The following is a 16280-nucleotide window of genomic DNA, read 5'->3' on the forward strand; positions in this document are numbered from 1 at the left end:
CACTGACCTGCCTGCTGTCTCCATCGTTCTGCCTTTGCCAGAATATCATATAGCTGGAATCACACAGCATGTAGCCCTTTAGGACCGGCTTCTTTCACTTAGTCATACGCATTTAGGGTTCTTCCATGTGTTTCCATGGCCTGACAGCTCATTTCTTTTTAGTGCTAAAAGATACTGCACTGTCAGGATGGACCACGGTTTATTTATCCATCACCTACTGAAGGACATCTTGGTTGCTTCCAAGTTTTGACAATAACTAATAAAGCTGCTGTAAACACCTGCCTGCAGCGTTTGGTGTGGATGTAAGTTTCAGCTTCCTTGGGTAAATACCAAGGGTTAGAGTTAGGGTTGCTGGGTCATACGGTAAAGTATGCTTAGTCTTGTTAAGAAACTGCTGAACTCTTCCAAAGTGACTGGAGCATTTTGCATGCCCATCAGCAGTGACGAGGGTTCCACGTCTTCACCAGCCATTCTGAAGGTGTGTGGTGGTATCTTACTGTTGTTTTAACTTACATTTCCCTGCTGACAAATGATGTGGGGCATCTCTTCTTTTTTTTTTAATAGTTATTTATTTGGCCACATGGGGTCTTAGTTGAGGCACAAGGGATCTTCGTTGAGGCACAAGGGATCTTCGTTGAGGCACGCGGGATCTCTCTTTGTGGCACGTGGGCTTCTCTCTAGTTGTGACGTGCAGGTTTTTCTCTCTCCAGTTGTGGCACGCGGGCTCCAGAGCGCGTAGGCTCTGTAGTTTGAGGTACGTGGGCTCTCTCGTTGATGTGCACGAGCTCAGTAGTTGTGGCATGTGGGATCTTAGTTCCCTGACCAGGGATCAAACCCACGTTCCCTGCACTGGAAGGCAGATTCTTTACCACTGGCCCACCAGGGAAGTCTCTAGAGCATCTTTTCATATGTTTACTTGCCATCTGTATATCTTCTTTGCTGAGGTGTCTGTTCACATCTTCGGCCCATTTTTTCCTATTGTCTGTTTGTCATTTGTTCTCTATTGTTGAGTGTCAAGAGTTCTTTATTTTGGATAACAGCCCTTCATCAGATGTGTCTTTTGCAAATATTTTCTCCCTGTCTGTAGCTTGTCTTCTAATTCTCTCAACGTTGTCTTTCCCAGAGCAGAAGTTTTTAATTTTAATGAAGTCCAGCTTGTCAATTATTTCTCTCATAGATCATGCCTTTGATATTGTATCTAAAAAGGCATATCCATACCCAAGGTCATCGAGGTTTTCTCTTACTCTATCTTCTAGGAATTTCATAGCTTTGTGCTTTACATACATTTATGATCCATTTTGAGTTAATTCGTGTGAAGGGTGTGTGGTCTGTGTTTAGATTAACTTCTTTGCGTGTGGACATCCAGTTCTTCCAGCACCATTTGTTGAAAGACTATCCTTGCTCTACTGTGTTGCCTTTGCTTCTTTGTCAGCGATCTGTTGACTGTATTTGTGTGTGTCTATTTCTGGGCTCTCTACTTTGCTCCATTGATCTGTCTGTCCTGTTGCCAACCCCACACGTCTTGATTACTGTAGCTTTATAGTAAGTCTTTTTTTTTAAGTAAATTTATTTATTATTTTAAAAATTTATTTATTTTTGGCTGTGTTGGGTCTTCGTTGCAGTACGCGGGCTTCTCATTGCGGTGGCTTCTCTTGTAGCGGAGCACGGGCTCTAGGCGCACGGGCTTCAGTAGTTGTGGCTCACAGGCTCAGTAGTTGTGGCTCACAGGCTCAGTAGTTGTGGCGCATGGGCTTATTTGCTCCGCGGCATGTGGGATCCTCCCGGACCAGGGCTCGAACCCGTGTCCCCTGTATCGGCAGGCGGATTCTGAAACACTGCACCACCAGGGAAGTCCCTATAGTAAGTCTTTAAGTCAGTTAGTGTCAGTTCTACAATTTTGTTCTTCTCCTTCAGTACTGTGTTGGCTGTTTTGGGTCCTTTGCCTCTCCATATAAACTTTAGAATTAGTTTGTCGATATCCATAAAATAACTTTCTGGGATTTTGATTGGGAATGCATTGAATCTATAGATCAAGTTGGGAATAACTGATGTCTAACAATATTGAGTCTTCCTATCCATGTACATGGAATATCTCTCCATTTATTTAGTTTTTCTTTGATTTCATTCATCAGGGTTTTGTTGGATTTCTACCTCGGTGGTTTATTTGGGGGGGGGTGCTAATAGAAATGGTATTGTGATTTTAATTTTAGATTTCACTTTTCACTTGTTTACTGCTGGTATATAGGAAACTGATTGACTTTTGTACATTAACCTTGTATCCTGCAACCTTGCTATAACTGCTTATTAGTTCCTGGAGTTTTCTTGTCGATTTTTTCATATTTTCTACATAGATGATCATGTCATTCGTGAATAGAGACAGTTTTGTGTCTTCCTCCCCAATGTGTATACCTTTTATTTCCTTTTCTTGTCTTATCTCATCAGCCAGGATTTCCAGCACAGTGTTGAAAAGCACTGGTGAGAGAGGACTTCCTTGCCTTGTTCCTGATCCTAGTGGGAAAGCCACGTTTCTCATCATTAAGTATGATGTCAGCTCCAGGATTTTTGTAGGTGCCTTTATCAAGTTGAGAACGTTTCCCTCTGTTCCTAGTTTACTGAGAGTTTTTACTGCAAATGGATGCCGGCAGGGCTTTGTTTTGTCCCCTGGTGTGTCCTGGTGCTTGGAGGAAGTGCCAGCCCATGGCAGGCCCTCCGTGATCTCCTTTGGAAGGAACAGGTGCAGGGTGTAGGGAAGGGGCTAGCAGGGAGAGGGAGACGCCACAGCAATGGCCTTGGGTAGGTGAAGGCAGAGGGGCCAAGTGGCCGTGGGGGACAACAATCCATCCACAGGAAGGGGATGGAGGCATGGTGAGGGGATGCAGGTGGCGGGAGGTGGGAGCTGCAAGGTTCTCCTTTGACTTTCTCAGTAATGAGGAGGCCACACTGTCGGCTGAGACTCCAGGACCCTGGAGAGTCTCAGGAGGCAGGGCCCCAGGACCAAGAGGCCAGGTTCTGGGTGGAAAGGGGGGAGGTCTGGGGCCAGAGCCCCAAGCTTGGAAGCAAGAGAGGGGTCCATGAGGCCCCAGGGCAGTGCAGGCTGCAACTGGACTCAGGGGCTCACGTCCTTTAAGTCTGGTTTCCTGCATGTCCAGGAGGGATAAGGTGGGCTCAGGAGGGAGATGGCAGGGGACCAGGGCACCAGGGGTGGTTCTGAAGGGCTCTCTAAGGTCCGCTGGCTGGACACTCACCCTGGGGGGCCTCCTGCTGGGCCAGGCCAGAGCCCCTCCCCTGGGGCACCTTCTCTGCTCCACAAGCCCCAGCATCCCCACTTCTGCAGAGACTTCGCTCAGGCCACGCGGATGCATTTCCCCCGGGTCCAAAGTCGAGCGGTGAGTGAATCGGCCGCCCTGCTGTCTCCGCAAGCAGCAAAGGTTCACGTGCAGGTCTGTGGAAAGCCCAGCATGCCCACGACGCAGCCACGGGAGTGGGGGGGTCTCCCGGGACATGGGGCTCTCGGACAGATGTGAGCCCCACCGCTGCCTAAGAAATGGACAGAGGGGGCACGACCCGCACGCCGAGAACTTAAATCTTTCCCTTGCATGAGCCTCCCAGTACAGAGTAGGCACTCAAATAATGCTCTGTCTTTCTATCCTAGTCCGGTGGGGGTAAAAACGAGGGAGACTGGACCAGCCCCATGTCCTGTGGCTGAGGTCACAGGGGATGGAGGGCGGCAGGTCATTCAGTCCCTCCCCCCTTGGGGCCTCAGTCTCTCCACCTGTAAAGTGGACAGGACTCTGAGAACCCTCCTCCATCATCTAGACTTCTGAAACAGTTCTAACACCGGGCACACACAATCACAGTTTGAACGGGGCAGACTCGGCCCCATTTCTCAGAGTAGGGAAGTGAGGCTCAGAGAGGTGAAGCTGCTTGCCTGGAGTCACACAGCAGGGGGGCACGGGGGGCTGCCGCATTTAAATCCAGGCTAACCTGGCTCATGCCCAACACTGCACCTCCCAGATCCTCAGCCCAGGTCTCGGCCTGCCCTCAAGGGAGAGCCCTTCTTAAAGGCCCCTGTGCCTTTGGAGGCGCCGGGCGCCCAGCCGTGGGGCTCCCCGGTCTGGCCACCTGCCTCCCTCAGGACCCCATCTCTCAATCCCTGCTCCACTCCCGGCCAGTACATTTTGAGAATTAAATGAGATGATGTTTCGGGAAAGCACTGAGCGCAGCGCCTGGCACCAGAAGACGCCGAGTAAACAGTCATTTTCATTGTTTTGGGTGCCAAGTCTCAGTGAACATCGTGGCACTTCCTGAGAAATGAAGGCACCCAGTGACACCACAGGCTGCGGGATCCACCACCAAGGCGGGCACTTTGCTGACGCCCCCAAAATATCCTGACGGTTGCCAGGAGCCAAGAGAGGGGGCTGAGGACATCCAGGCCCCCAGGGCACATGGCCTCAGTCCAGGGTATCACAGTGGTTTGTCAGCACACCAGCCATCTCCAGAGGGACTCTGCCTGGTGGCCCAGGGATGGGGCCAGGGCAGGGGGACCAGCAGGAGTGAAACCCAGCCCTCTCCCTCCAGTGAGGAGAGTGCCGGGGTTTTTTTAATAAATTTATTTATTTATTTTTGGCTGCACTGGGTCTTCGTTCCTGTGCGCAGGCTTTCTCTAGTTGCGGTGAGCAGGGGCTACTCTTCGTTGCGGTGCGTGGGCTTCTCACTGCGGTGGCTTCTCTTGTTGCAGAGCACCAGCTCTAGGCGCACGGGCTTCAGCAGTTGTGGCACGTGGGCTCAGTAGCTGTGGCTCGCAGGCTCTAGAGCGCAGGCTCAGTAGTTGTGGCGCATGGGCTTAGTTGCTCCGCGGCATGTGGGATCTTCCCGGACCAGGGGTCGAACCAGTGTCCCCTGCCTTGACAGGCAGATTCTTAACCACTGTGCCACCAGGGAAGCTTGCAGGGAAACCAAGACACCTGAGGGGGCCCCTCGGGCTCCAGGCGCAGACGGACTGCTAGAGATGGGCTGGGCTGCTATGCGATCTCTCTGAGGCTCAGTGTTGGCATCTGGAAATAGGGCAGCTGCTTCCCACCCCTGGGGCTAGCCATGAGGACCCAACGGGATGAGAAAGGGCCTCGCATATGGCAGGGGCACCCACCCAACTCCCAAACACCTCAACCTGGAGGAGGGCAAAGGTCAGGGAAATGACCACTCTGCCAGGAAGGGAACGACAGAAAGGGGTTTCAACAGGAAGAAACGCTCCACTGGCTCTAAAACAGAGGCGGTGGAGGCCACGGTGGGACCCAGGCACGCTCAACTCTCCAAGGGGCGGGGACCACCCCCGGAGGGCGCAGCGGTGGTAGCTCTAAAAGCTACAAAGGCACAAGCCCTCCGACCCAGCAGGGCCGCTTCTGGACTTCTTGCTTGGACAGCGCTGGCACGAGGACCTCAGTACCCAGGTGATCATGGCAGCGTTACATGTGATAACAGCCGAGGGCTGGAGGGGCCCCGGAACGAAGCAGGCTCACGAAACAGAAATCCAGCCCAGTGCAGGGAATACTGGGCAGACCTTAAAACCGTTCTGCTGGCTGATGTACTAATCAAAGGGGTCATCTACTACACCTCTCCTGTACATATCCTTTCATCGCCCCCAGCAGCCTGACGGGGGGAAGAACCGGTAATGCCTCCATTTTGCAGATGAGCAAACTGAGACACAGAACAGTCAAGCAATCTGCCCAAGGACACACAGCTGGTAAGCGGCACAGACCAAGCATACCGTATCTGCTTGTGTCTCCAAGATATGTTGCTAAAAAATATGTTTTTCTTAAAAAAGAAAAAGTCAAGACACAGGGCAGCATATCCAGGTTGACCACGTGTAATGGGTTGAGTGACGGCTCCCCCAAAATATATGTCCACCCAGTACCTCTGAATGTGAGTTTATTTAGATAAAGGGTCTTTGCAGGTATAACTAAGGATGTGGAGATAAGACCATCCTGGATAAGGATGCCCTGAATCCAATGACAAGTGTCCTCATGAGAGGAGAGAAGACACAGGGAGCAGAAGGCCACGTGAAGACAGAGGTGCAGACTGGAGGGATGCCAAGGAACCCCGAGGGTCACAGCAGCCCCGGGAGCCGGGAGAGGGGCCCGGGGTGGATTCTCGGAGGAAGCAACCCTGCCGACATCTTGATTTCGGACTCTGGCCCCCAGAACTGAGAGACGATAATCTGTTTTGTTTTAAGCCCCCCAGTTTGTGGTGACTTGGTATAAAAGTAGTACAGACCCCACCGGCTCCCGCCGTCATCCCACTTCTGTCTTCTCCTCTGGACCTGGCTGACGGACCACCCCATAGGACGGCTGCCCCTCACAGGGCAGGGCAGACACGTCGGGTGTGTGGGTTTGTTCAACCACCTCCCCTCGTGTCCCCTGTTCCCAGAGGAGGAGACTGAGACCAAGGGCTCGGGTCACAGCCCCCAGGGGCGCTGCTCCCCCTTCACTCCCCATCCACCAGTGCTCGATCTGTGGCAGGGTGACTGGGGGACCCCTGAGGCCCACCAGGAGGGCAGCTGGGTCAGGACAGGACCCAGAGCCTGCTCACCTGGCTCTGGAGCCTCAGGGCTGGGGCATCTGCTGTAGGATTGGGGCCAGAGCCCACAGGTGCCGCAAGGCTCTAGCTGGCAGGGCCGGCAGAGGAAAGGAAGAGGGTGGCTCGGGTCTCCTCTGCTGTGAAGCCCCGAGGGAGGGGCTGGGCCGTTCCGGGGCTGTCCGGGGACTTTTGGAGGCACCGCCTCCAGTGGTTCTGAAGGCTCCTGGGGCCTGGGGTGGGGGTGGGGGCAACTTGGCTGCCCCAGCCGGGCAGGTGCTTCCGACAGCTTGAGGCACAGCAGGCCGAGGCGATGGGCACGGGTGAGCCTCCGGCCTGTGTGGCAGAGGGGCCGGGGACAGGGAGAGCGGAGGCTGCCCTGGCTGCCCTGACCGCAGAGCTGAAGTGGCAAAGGGATGAGAAAGCAGATGCCCAGACGGGGCATGATGCCCACGTCCACTTCACACGCGGGGTCACTGAGGCCCGGGGCCAGCACAGGGGTGACCAACACCCCCTCAAACTTAGCCTCTCAGACCCTTTCCACAGGGGCCCTCAGTGGAGCCAGGCGGGGCGGCCCTTCCGATTCCTCTCAAGCCAGGTGACAGGAATGACGGTGCTGGCACCCGACAGGAAGCTCAGAGGTGGGGGGGTGGGGGGGAGACCGAGTCCCCAGCAGAGGCCTGCCCCAGCCGAGGACCTCGGACGACCAGCCTGGCCCGCGCCTTCCCTGCGGGGCTCAAGCACAGCGCTGGCCTCAGCCTCAAATTTGTCCACGCTGGGCCGGGTGGGCCCTGAGGCCAGAGGGGACGGGGCCAGCCCAGGGTCAAGGACTGGGCTGCAGCAGGGCGACCTCCCCGTGGTGGCTGCACTGCTGGGGAGACCGAAAAGTGCAGGTTCCCAGGCTCCACCCCAGGCTCCACCCCAGGCCCTCGGAACCAGAATTTCTGGGGACGGAGCCAGGAGATCTGCATTCTCCAACCGCTTCCCGAGGGGTCTGAGGAAGGAGGGACCCCAGCAAAGATCCAGCACCTCTCCCGGGAGTAAGACACGCCAATTCTGCAATTCCAGGTTCTCTGTCCCAAAGAGGCCACGACTCCACGACTCAGAGCCCATCGCCCAGGAACTCGGGTGGCTGAGTGCTTTCCTAGACTCCACAGCTAAGATTCTGTGGTCCCAAGACTCTGACTCAGCCCTCAGGTCAATCAAAGGAGAGAGGATGAAGCCCCTGAGTATGGGGCCTGGGGCAGCAGCAGGGACAGCAGGGACGGGAAGATGAGAAAACACGGAAACAGGGAGGGGGAGACAGACAGAGAGAGGGCGCTGCAGCCGCCAGCAGGTGTGCACAACTACATCCACATGTTTGTTGAACACTCAGACAATCTAAAAGGTTCTCTAATGAGTCCCCTCAAAAGCATAAAGCTTTGGGGTGGGGGTGAGGGGGAGACAAGGTTTGAGAAAAAGAAATTCATTTTCTGTCCTTACAATTGTGTGATGCTTTACCGTGAGCACGTTAACACTCTTGTCATCAAAAACTGTGATAATGAGCAAGAGAATATGACAAACTCTGTGCTTCCTTAAGTGTCTGTTCACTGGTTTCTTCACCCTCCCCCAATCCAGACATCAGTTCCCAGCCCCCAGCCCCAGGCACAGGGTAAAAGCAAAGATACCAGCTCCAGACTCGATAGTCAAAAGCATGAATGCCACTGAATTCAGACCTCCTCAGGGCCTGTCACTAAGATTCACCAGGCAGAGACCTCTAGGGCTCTCTGAGAAGGGAAGGGAGAGGCCAGCAGGGAAAGACATGTCCAGGGGCTGGTCCCCAGGGCGTTGTGTGAGGGGGTCCAGGGCCCTGCCCACACCCTGCTTCCACAAGGCCACGGGCCAGGCCCCTGCGAAGCCCCACCTTTGAGCCCCCTCACCTGCCCCGGATCCCGGTCCCCTCGGGAGTCGCCGGCTTCCATCCACCTCTGCTCGTCGCGCGACCCAGCCAGGCCCCGCGCTCTCTGGGCCTTGCCAACCTCTCATCCTGGGAAGGGGCTGGATGGAGCCAGCTCCCCGCGGGGCCCCCAGTCCTCCTAGGCCCCCCCGGCCCGGCTTGGCCTGGAACCAAGAGCCCACAGGCACAGGGTCGGGGCGGGGGGCGGCGCGGCTGCTACCTCCCAGAACGCCAGCTGCTAGCCCCGATTTATTTTTGCCTTAAGTGCTGGAGAATTGCAGGGCTGGAGCCGCCAGCTCAGGGGGCTTGGGCTGCAGCTGGAAGGAGAGGGAGGTGGGCAGGGTGGGGGGCACACAGCCCCTCCGTGACCTCGGCCGTTCATGCACACGCACACACACGCGTGCGTGCACACACACACAGAGCTCGGTACCTCGCTATCTCCACATGCCCCCCCGCCCCCCCCGCACCAGCCCAGCTCTGCTGGGGAAGCCACCAAGCAGCTGTGAGGAGGCTTCGGGGGCAGAGGGTCCCAACCGCTGTCCCCCACCTTGCTGCCACCTCTGGCTGGGGCTGTCCCTCTTGGGCCGCAGGCTGCCCACTCCCACCCCGGGGACGTCCGTCACAACGTGGGGGCCACAGCCCCAGGCGAGCTGCAGGGGGCCCGGCTCCACCCCAGAGGGGAGCTCAGGAGACAGAGCCTGCCCTGCACCCAAGGGAGACCGACAACAAACAAGAGAAAACATAACGTGGCAGACTGCATTAAGTTCTATGGAGAAAAAAGCCGAGAAGGCAGCGGGGAAAGGGAGGCTGCTGTGTTGCCCAGGGAGCCAGGAGAGGCGCGGGGAGTAGGCGGCGTTTGGGCAAGAGCTGAGAGCAATGAGGGAGGGCCCCGTGGAGCTCTGGAGAGGGCAGCTGGGGGCACGGGGCAAAGGCCCAGGCCGAGGAGGCCTGGCGCATCGGAGGCACCACGGGAGGGAGGCCGGCGGCCTGGGCGGAAGAGGGGAGTGGAGGCGGCAACAGGGCCAAACTGCGGGCCCGGCGGACCAGGGTGAGGAGGGTCCAGACCCCAAGACCCTAGAGGCCACGCCAAGGGAAACGTGGCTGGCGCTGCAGGGCTGAAGGCTAGTCAGGGGCTGGACCAGGGTCCCCAGGGCACCCACAGCCTCACGCGGCCTTTGCAGCTGCTACTTCAGCAGCTGGGCAGGAAGCCTCGAGATGCAGAACATCGGTGGGGTGAGAGGAGGAAGTGGGTTGGGGAGGGGGTAGAGCTGACACACTAGGAGGGGGAGGCCCTCTTCTCCCATAGAACCCTCGCCTACCCTCTCTGGGCCTCAGTTTCCCCCCTGTCCAAGGGGAGGCTGGACTGGATGGCGGATACCAAGGCTCTGGCATCGCAGAGGCTCACATGCCCTCCTCCATGGAGCCCCGCCTTTCCGCACCCCATTTCTGTTGAGACTCCCCCAAAGGCACACACAGAGGTTCACATTTCCACTCTCCCATCCTGGGCGCTCTCAGAAGCCTCCCCACCTGGCGCTCTGATCCCACTTCACAGATGATAAACTGAGACCCAAGAGAAGTGACTGGGCCACAGTCAGACCCCCGGCCTCGCTCACCCTAGCTGTCTGCCCTAAAGTCTCCCCCGAAGGAATGAGAGAAGGGGCCAGGTCAAGGGCCAGGTTTCCATTTACTCAACACCCAGTTATTAGGCACCTTCTGTATGCCAGACACTGCACTGGGGCCACAACTGAGCAGCGGGCCACAGGGCCTCCACCCCAGGAGCTCACAGCCCCACCACAGCCCCCAGTGAGGCCTCAGCGGCAGAGAAAACAGCCCAGACACAGACCCGCCAATTATTTACTGAGCACCTACTACATGCCAGGCCTTAACCAGGTCCCGAGGACACAGCAACCTGGGATCTGGGATGGCAGGCAGGCACCAGGGCCCGTAGGGGACCAGCCCTGGGGGGTCGGGGGGCAGCCCCCACAGACAGCCTGGCACACGGATGCATTCTGCGCAGGCTGTCTGTGGGACGCAGGAGGGTGGGCTCTGGGTCCGAGCCGCGTTCCAGTCTCTCCCAGAGCCTCCCTGGGCCTCACGGAGCTACTGCCGTCCCCTGCACTAGTAGACCATTAGGAAATTAAATCAGCCGGCAGAGTGCTGGGCCCTCGGCCAGTGCCCAGCGAGGGCTCCAGCTCTGCCCTCGGCCCCAGATCCTCTGGAAAACCCTCCTGCCTGGCCAGCCCCACCCCCAGCCCCAGCCCCACGGCTCCTCTGAAGCCTCCGGGCCTCCTGCCCTGCCTGCGGCCCAGTTTCAGGCTGGCTTTCTTTCATCTCTGGCCTTCCCCTGGCTGCCTCCCTGCCACACTGCCAACTCCCCTGGAGCAGCCATCCCGTGGACCGAACCCACACCTCGCACACCTTCCGAGTGGCCAGCCAGCCTCTACCCCTCTTGCTGCCCACGAGCTGCCTCTCTCCCAGCCTCTCCTCCATGCCGGCCCGAGACAGGGCTCCAGCTGCAGCCCCAGGGCAGGAGCAGGTGTGCCCAGGCGTCGCTCACAGCAAGAGCCCCGGCAGGGACCCAGCAACAGGCACAAGTTGCACCTGTCGGAGGGACGGCCCAGCCCGAGCTGGGAGCAGTGAGCCCGAGCGTGGACACCAGTGGGCCCCGAGGGGGCTCCAGCAGCCTCCGGCCTGGAGCCAGACGAGGGCCACAGAGGTTGCTGGGAGTGACAATGCAGTTGCTTCCACCCTAGACGCTGTGCCAAGGCCTCCTGGTGCCGGGCCTGGTGCTGCCAGCCGTGGCCCAGGGCACCGGAGGCCTCGCCAGGCCAGAGGACTGCCCACAGGGCAGAGCTGGTCCCAGTGCTGCACAACTGCAGGGCGCTGCTGTCACTGTTAGTGTTGTTACTGTTACCACTGCTGTCACTATTATTTCACTGCCTCAGGGCCACCAGTGCTACCTTGTCCCGCTCTGGGCAGACTTGAGAGGAGGGACACCGTGGCCCTGGGGCAGGAAACCTGGCAGGGCGGCCCTCTGGCCTGGAGAGAGCTAGGTGGAGGTTTCCGCGCAAAGCCCTGGCTTGTTGTGTGGCTTTGGGCAAGGTCCTGCCCCTCTCTGGGCACCTTTTCCTCACAGCACAGCACAGTCCGCTGAACATCCTTCCACCAGGCACACACCTCGAGGAGGGGCCTCCTCCTCAGCAACCTGAAGCCTGACGGGGGTCTGACATGGCAACCGGGCATGGGAGGGGCGTCCAGGGATAGGCCGACAAACTTAGGCTCTGCCCCTTTGCCCGAGGGAAGGTCCATCCCCTTCAGGGCTGGGAGGGGGCTCGGCTGTGCCCTCATCTGGAGAGGGGGGCACAAGGAGGGAGTCCGGGATTGGAAATTCAGGTCTGCCGGGTGAGTGCCAACACCCAGCATCTACAGAGTGCCCGATACATGCGCTCAGCGGTACACCCGTAGAGAGGAGGGCCCTCCCCTGTTGTCCAGCACGCTGGAGGCCCCTTCTTGTCCCCAGGGGTGCCCAAGCACCCTGCTCTCCCTCAGGGGTCTGGGGCCCACATGATTGGAGCCCTTCCGAGGCCCCCTCCTGGAGCTGCCGACACCCGGCCCCCTACCTGGAGGGGAGGGGCCGCCAGAAGGCTGAGGGGTGGATCATGCTGAGGAGTTTCTCTGTGGGGTCCCAGCGCGCGGTGAGGGCGCTCTTCTCACAACGGGGGGAGGAGCTGGCCGCAAAAAGACCACACGCCCCCACTGCTCCTCGGGCTCTCCCCTCCCCGGCGCTCTCCAGCCATGCGGTGGCGGTCCAGGGCGGAGACCTGCGATGAGGGGCTGCAGAGGAGCCCAGGCAGAGGCTGAGGTCCGGATGGGGCGGCAGCCGGGGCCTGGCCGTCCTCGGCACCTAGGGAGCCGGCGAGGGGTAGGCTGGAGGCTACGCCTTCTGGGTTCGCGCCTTCGAGGGGGCGGCTGCTGATTTCAGCGGCGTGTGGGCGCCTCTGCGCTCCCCGGAGACGGAGCCTGCGAACCCGGGCTCCGCGACGCGGATATGGGGGGCTGGAGGTCCCCAGCACTTTATTCCAGGGTCCGTCCTGGGCACGGGGAGCAGAGAAGAACGGAGCAAAGGTCCCAGGCAGTGCAGGGCTCCCGGATGAAGAGCTGCTGGGGAAACGGGGAGCAGGGTGGACCCGGTCTCAGCAGATCCAGGCCGCGGGGAGGCAGGAGAACCTCCCAGAACCAAAGACCACCTCCAAAGAGACACTTTCCTGTGACCTCCAGTCCTGAACACAGGTTTTAAAATGTTCACATGACATGTGCACACTCCATCGGAACAGGCAGCACAGACACCCACTGGGGCCTCAAATCCCATGTGAAGCCCCGCAGGAACTCCCCACCCAGTTGCCGCTGGTTCCCCCGCCCCGCGCCCCTCCCCGCGCCCCAGGACATCCAGAGCAGACGTCAGCACTGTGAGGGGACCCCGGCCCTGAAACCCGCGGGGCCTCTCAGCCAAGCAACCACCCCTGAGCGATCAAGGCCGACTTGTACAAGCGAAAAAAGGTGCGGCTGGACTCCTCGTCTGGCTCACTCGAGTGCCAGAGGACCACACCGTTTCCAGAATATCTTTACTCCAACAGAGCGCAGGAGGTGGGAAAGACCGACGGCTCCAAGGACCCGCAGCCCTTGGGCCTGGGGGCATTTGCCGGGCCGCCCGTAGTCCGCGCCCCTCTCGGCACCCCCGCCCCGGTCGGGGGGTCTCCGGGGAAGGTCACTCGTAAGACTGACACCGCCTGCGGAAGAGCCTCCCCACGCTCCCTCCCGAGCCCCCTCGTGCGAGGCGTTCAGAGGGGGGCCGAGGGCGCCTCAAAGTTTCCCGGAGCGCCCCCAAGACGAAGGTTAGCAAGGAGCAAAGTTCCCTGGCGGCGGTGGCTGGAGACATGGCAGAGGAGAAAAGCTCGCAGTCAGCATTTCCTGCTAACGCTCACCAGGGAGGGGGAAGAAAAAAAAAAAAAAAAAAAAACAGAAAACGAGAGGTCGAACAGACCCCGCCGCCCCACCTTCCCAATTGCTGCACCTCCTCGTGCTCGCTCGGCCGGGAAGGGGGCCCGCGAGGAGCTGGAGCCGGGTCCCCCGGCGCTTACCTCGGTCAGTGCCCCGGGCGCGGCGCGCTCCGCGTCCTCCGAGCTCCGGGCGGCCGTTCCTGGCCCCGGCAGCCGCCGCGCTGCCTGCATCGCCGCCGCCGCCTCAGGGCAGCCCCCGGGGGCGCTCCATGCTGAGGGGAGCGTCTGTGCGGGGCGCCAATCGCCCCGGTCAGGTCGCGGGGCGGGGGCGCGCGCCTGGACGGCGCCCCCGGTCGCGGGGCGCACGCTCCGGTCGGCGCGGCTGGCGTCCGTCCCTCCGTCCCGCGGCGCGTGCGGCCGACCCACCCCCTCCCCCGCCGGCTGTTATCTGATCCCGGGCTGGGCCGGGCGCGCTCCCCCACGCCCAGGCGCCTCGCGTCTCCACGCCCGCTCCGGCCCCTCCGGCTACTCGCCCTCGCCCTCGGCTGCCGTTCCCGGGAAGGCGGTGGCAGCGGCAAGGCCCGGGGAAGGCGGGGAGAGCGCGATGGAGGGCGAGGAGGCGGCGGGAAGCTGAGGCTCGGCGCGCACCCAGCTCCGCGCCCGGCTGTCACCAGAACCCAGCTCGGCAACAACTCTTAACTCTCCGCGGAGAGAACGCCCGCCCCGCGCCGCGCCGCCGCTGCCCCCGCCCACCCAGCCCAGGCCTGGCCCGGCGGCCCCGGCCCCGGCCCCCCGCCACACACAGACACACGGCCAGCCACTTGCGCACTGGAGCGCGCGCGCGCGTGCACACACACACACACACACACGGAGGCATGTCCGCCCAGAGACCCACACAGGTGCATGGCGAGCGCGCACACAGGAAAGGAAATCTTGCACACACACGTGTGCACACAGCCGAGTACACAAGCTCAGGCGTCTGGATCCACACATGCAAAATGCATGCCGTGACATGCATGATGGTTCAGGTGCAATACACACTCATACATGCACGTGCAAGAGTGACAGCTGCAGGAGGGCACATGTGCACACAGCTCCCAGCTTGTACATTCCCATGGACTCCTTTCCCGTTGCACCCCAGGCATGCACGCTCGGACACAAGCGTTTCCCCCTCTTTAATAGCATCTCTCTCCTCGTCTGGCGCTCTGCTTGGCTTTTTCCTCTCCTGCTTTCTCTGTGCTCCTCCCCCTGCCCGCTTTCTCTGCAGACCTGACCCCCATGTGACCCTCTTCTCTTGCCACCCCTGCCTCTGCCTCTTCCCAGCCTGTCCCCACAAGCCCTGCCCTCCAAGCCTCCTGGGGCCTATTGTCTGGGCCTCAGATCTCTCAGCCTTGGGCAGGGCCCAGGCCTTTCATCCCGGCAGACAGACCTGCCCAGCTAGGCCTTGGCCTAGGGAGACCCCATTTTATCACCAGTCTGACCCCTTGCTCAGCTCTGGGACCACAGATTTCGGCCAAGGAGGCAGGTTTGTGCTCAGCGCACAAGCCTCAAAGGGCTCTCTGGCCCCCTCAGCCTCCAGCTTCCCCTTTAATGTGAAATATAATTATGTGTCTGCACAGCAGGGAGACTGGCTGCAGGATTCTAACCAAGGAGGATGGCTTTCTGGCCGCCGCCCAGATCGCTGACGGCTCAGACAGAGTGGTCTGCAGTCCCCACCAGCCCCAGGCTCCGGGCCCCAGGCAGCTGGTGGGTTTGGCCTGGCCGAGGCCACCCGGAAAACTCACCCCAGGCTGTCCAGGATTGGAGCCACACCATGTCCTCTGTCCAGTGCAGAGGCAGATCCCCTCGCCTCTCCGTGCCTCACTTTCCTCGCCTTCGTCCTGCAGCTGCAGTGAGAACTGAGGACAGAGCACACCTGACGGCCTTGGCAGGCTCACGGCTGGGTAGATGCCGAACGCTGACCAAACGCTCGCTCTCGAAGACACTTCATTGTCACCACGACAGTGGCCCTATTTCACAAGTTCAGGAGCATATCTGTCCCCAGTATGAGAGCCCCTGCCCCTTACCTTGACGGCTGCGAGGGGCTACGGCAGAGAGATGGGGCATCCCAGTAGATTCCAGCCCCATGCCCCCAACCTGTCCTGCCCGACTGGTATGCGGTGTCCTGGTTTTCTCCTCCTCAGAGGCCAGCTCCCAGGGGACCAAAAGCTCTCAGGAAACTTTTCCTCCCTCTCCCTCTCACAGTGACCGCGGAGGGAAGCGGCTCAGCTCCCCACCCTCCCCTGCCCAGTTTCCCAGAAGACAGAGGACACGGTTCCACCGTAGGAGGAAGGGGCCCCAAGTCACCCATCCTGTGAGACCCCACCCAGGGTCCCCAGAGGAGCCGGGATGCCCCTCAGCTGGGAGACGGTTCCAGCAAATGGTCTCAGCTGGGGAATGGACAGGAGTACCTTGGGGCAACACTGGGTCTAGGATTCTGGCAGCTCTTGGGACGAGGGGGGTGTACCCAGGGCATCCTCAGCCCCAGAACACCCCACAACAGAGCCCTCACCCAGCTGCTCACCAAGAAGGCCAGCGTGAGGCAAGCTGGTCATCCTCCTGGGCCCCAAGCCTCCCCCAGAGCCATCATCAGACCCATTTCACAGAGACAGCGAGTATCTTCCCCAAGGTCACCCAGCAAAGAAGGTGCCGCAGACGTGTGAGCCTAACTCCTTAGGCTGCTGGCCTCCAGGCTCTGCACCCCTCCCTCCCGACCTACCAGCTGGGTGGGAACTCAA

General features: G+C 59.8%; 1 protein-coding gene across 2 annotated transcripts in view; it reads right to left on the minus strand.

Moving 5' to 3' along the window:
* KCNJ12 (potassium inwardly rectifying channel subfamily J member 12) overlaps nt 1-14799 on the minus strand; it is a 51665-nt gene extending 36866 nt beyond the window's left edge. The window contains exons 1-2 of one of the 2 annotated variants that reach the window (XR_016388808.1): nt 13645-14799; nt 1566-12667 (exon numbers count right to left, since the gene is read on the minus strand). The gene's annotated coding sequence lies outside the window, so the exon portion shown is untranslated. Of the gene's footprint in view, nt 1-1565; nt 12668-13644 lie in introns of those variants that run through there. The other variant, XM_022560854.3, reaches the window with a different exon arrangement.
* Nucleotides 14800-16280: the final 1481 nt, after the last annotated feature.

Source organism: Delphinapterus leucas, chromosome 19, assembly GCF_059928025.1.
Source record: "Delphinapterus leucas isolate spDelLeu-1000000601 "Yukka" chromosome 19, BTC_Dleu_Yukka2, whole genome shotgun sequence".
Classification (NCBI taxonomy): domain Eukaryota; kingdom Metazoa; phylum Chordata; class Mammalia; order Artiodactyla; family Monodontidae; genus Delphinapterus; species Delphinapterus leucas.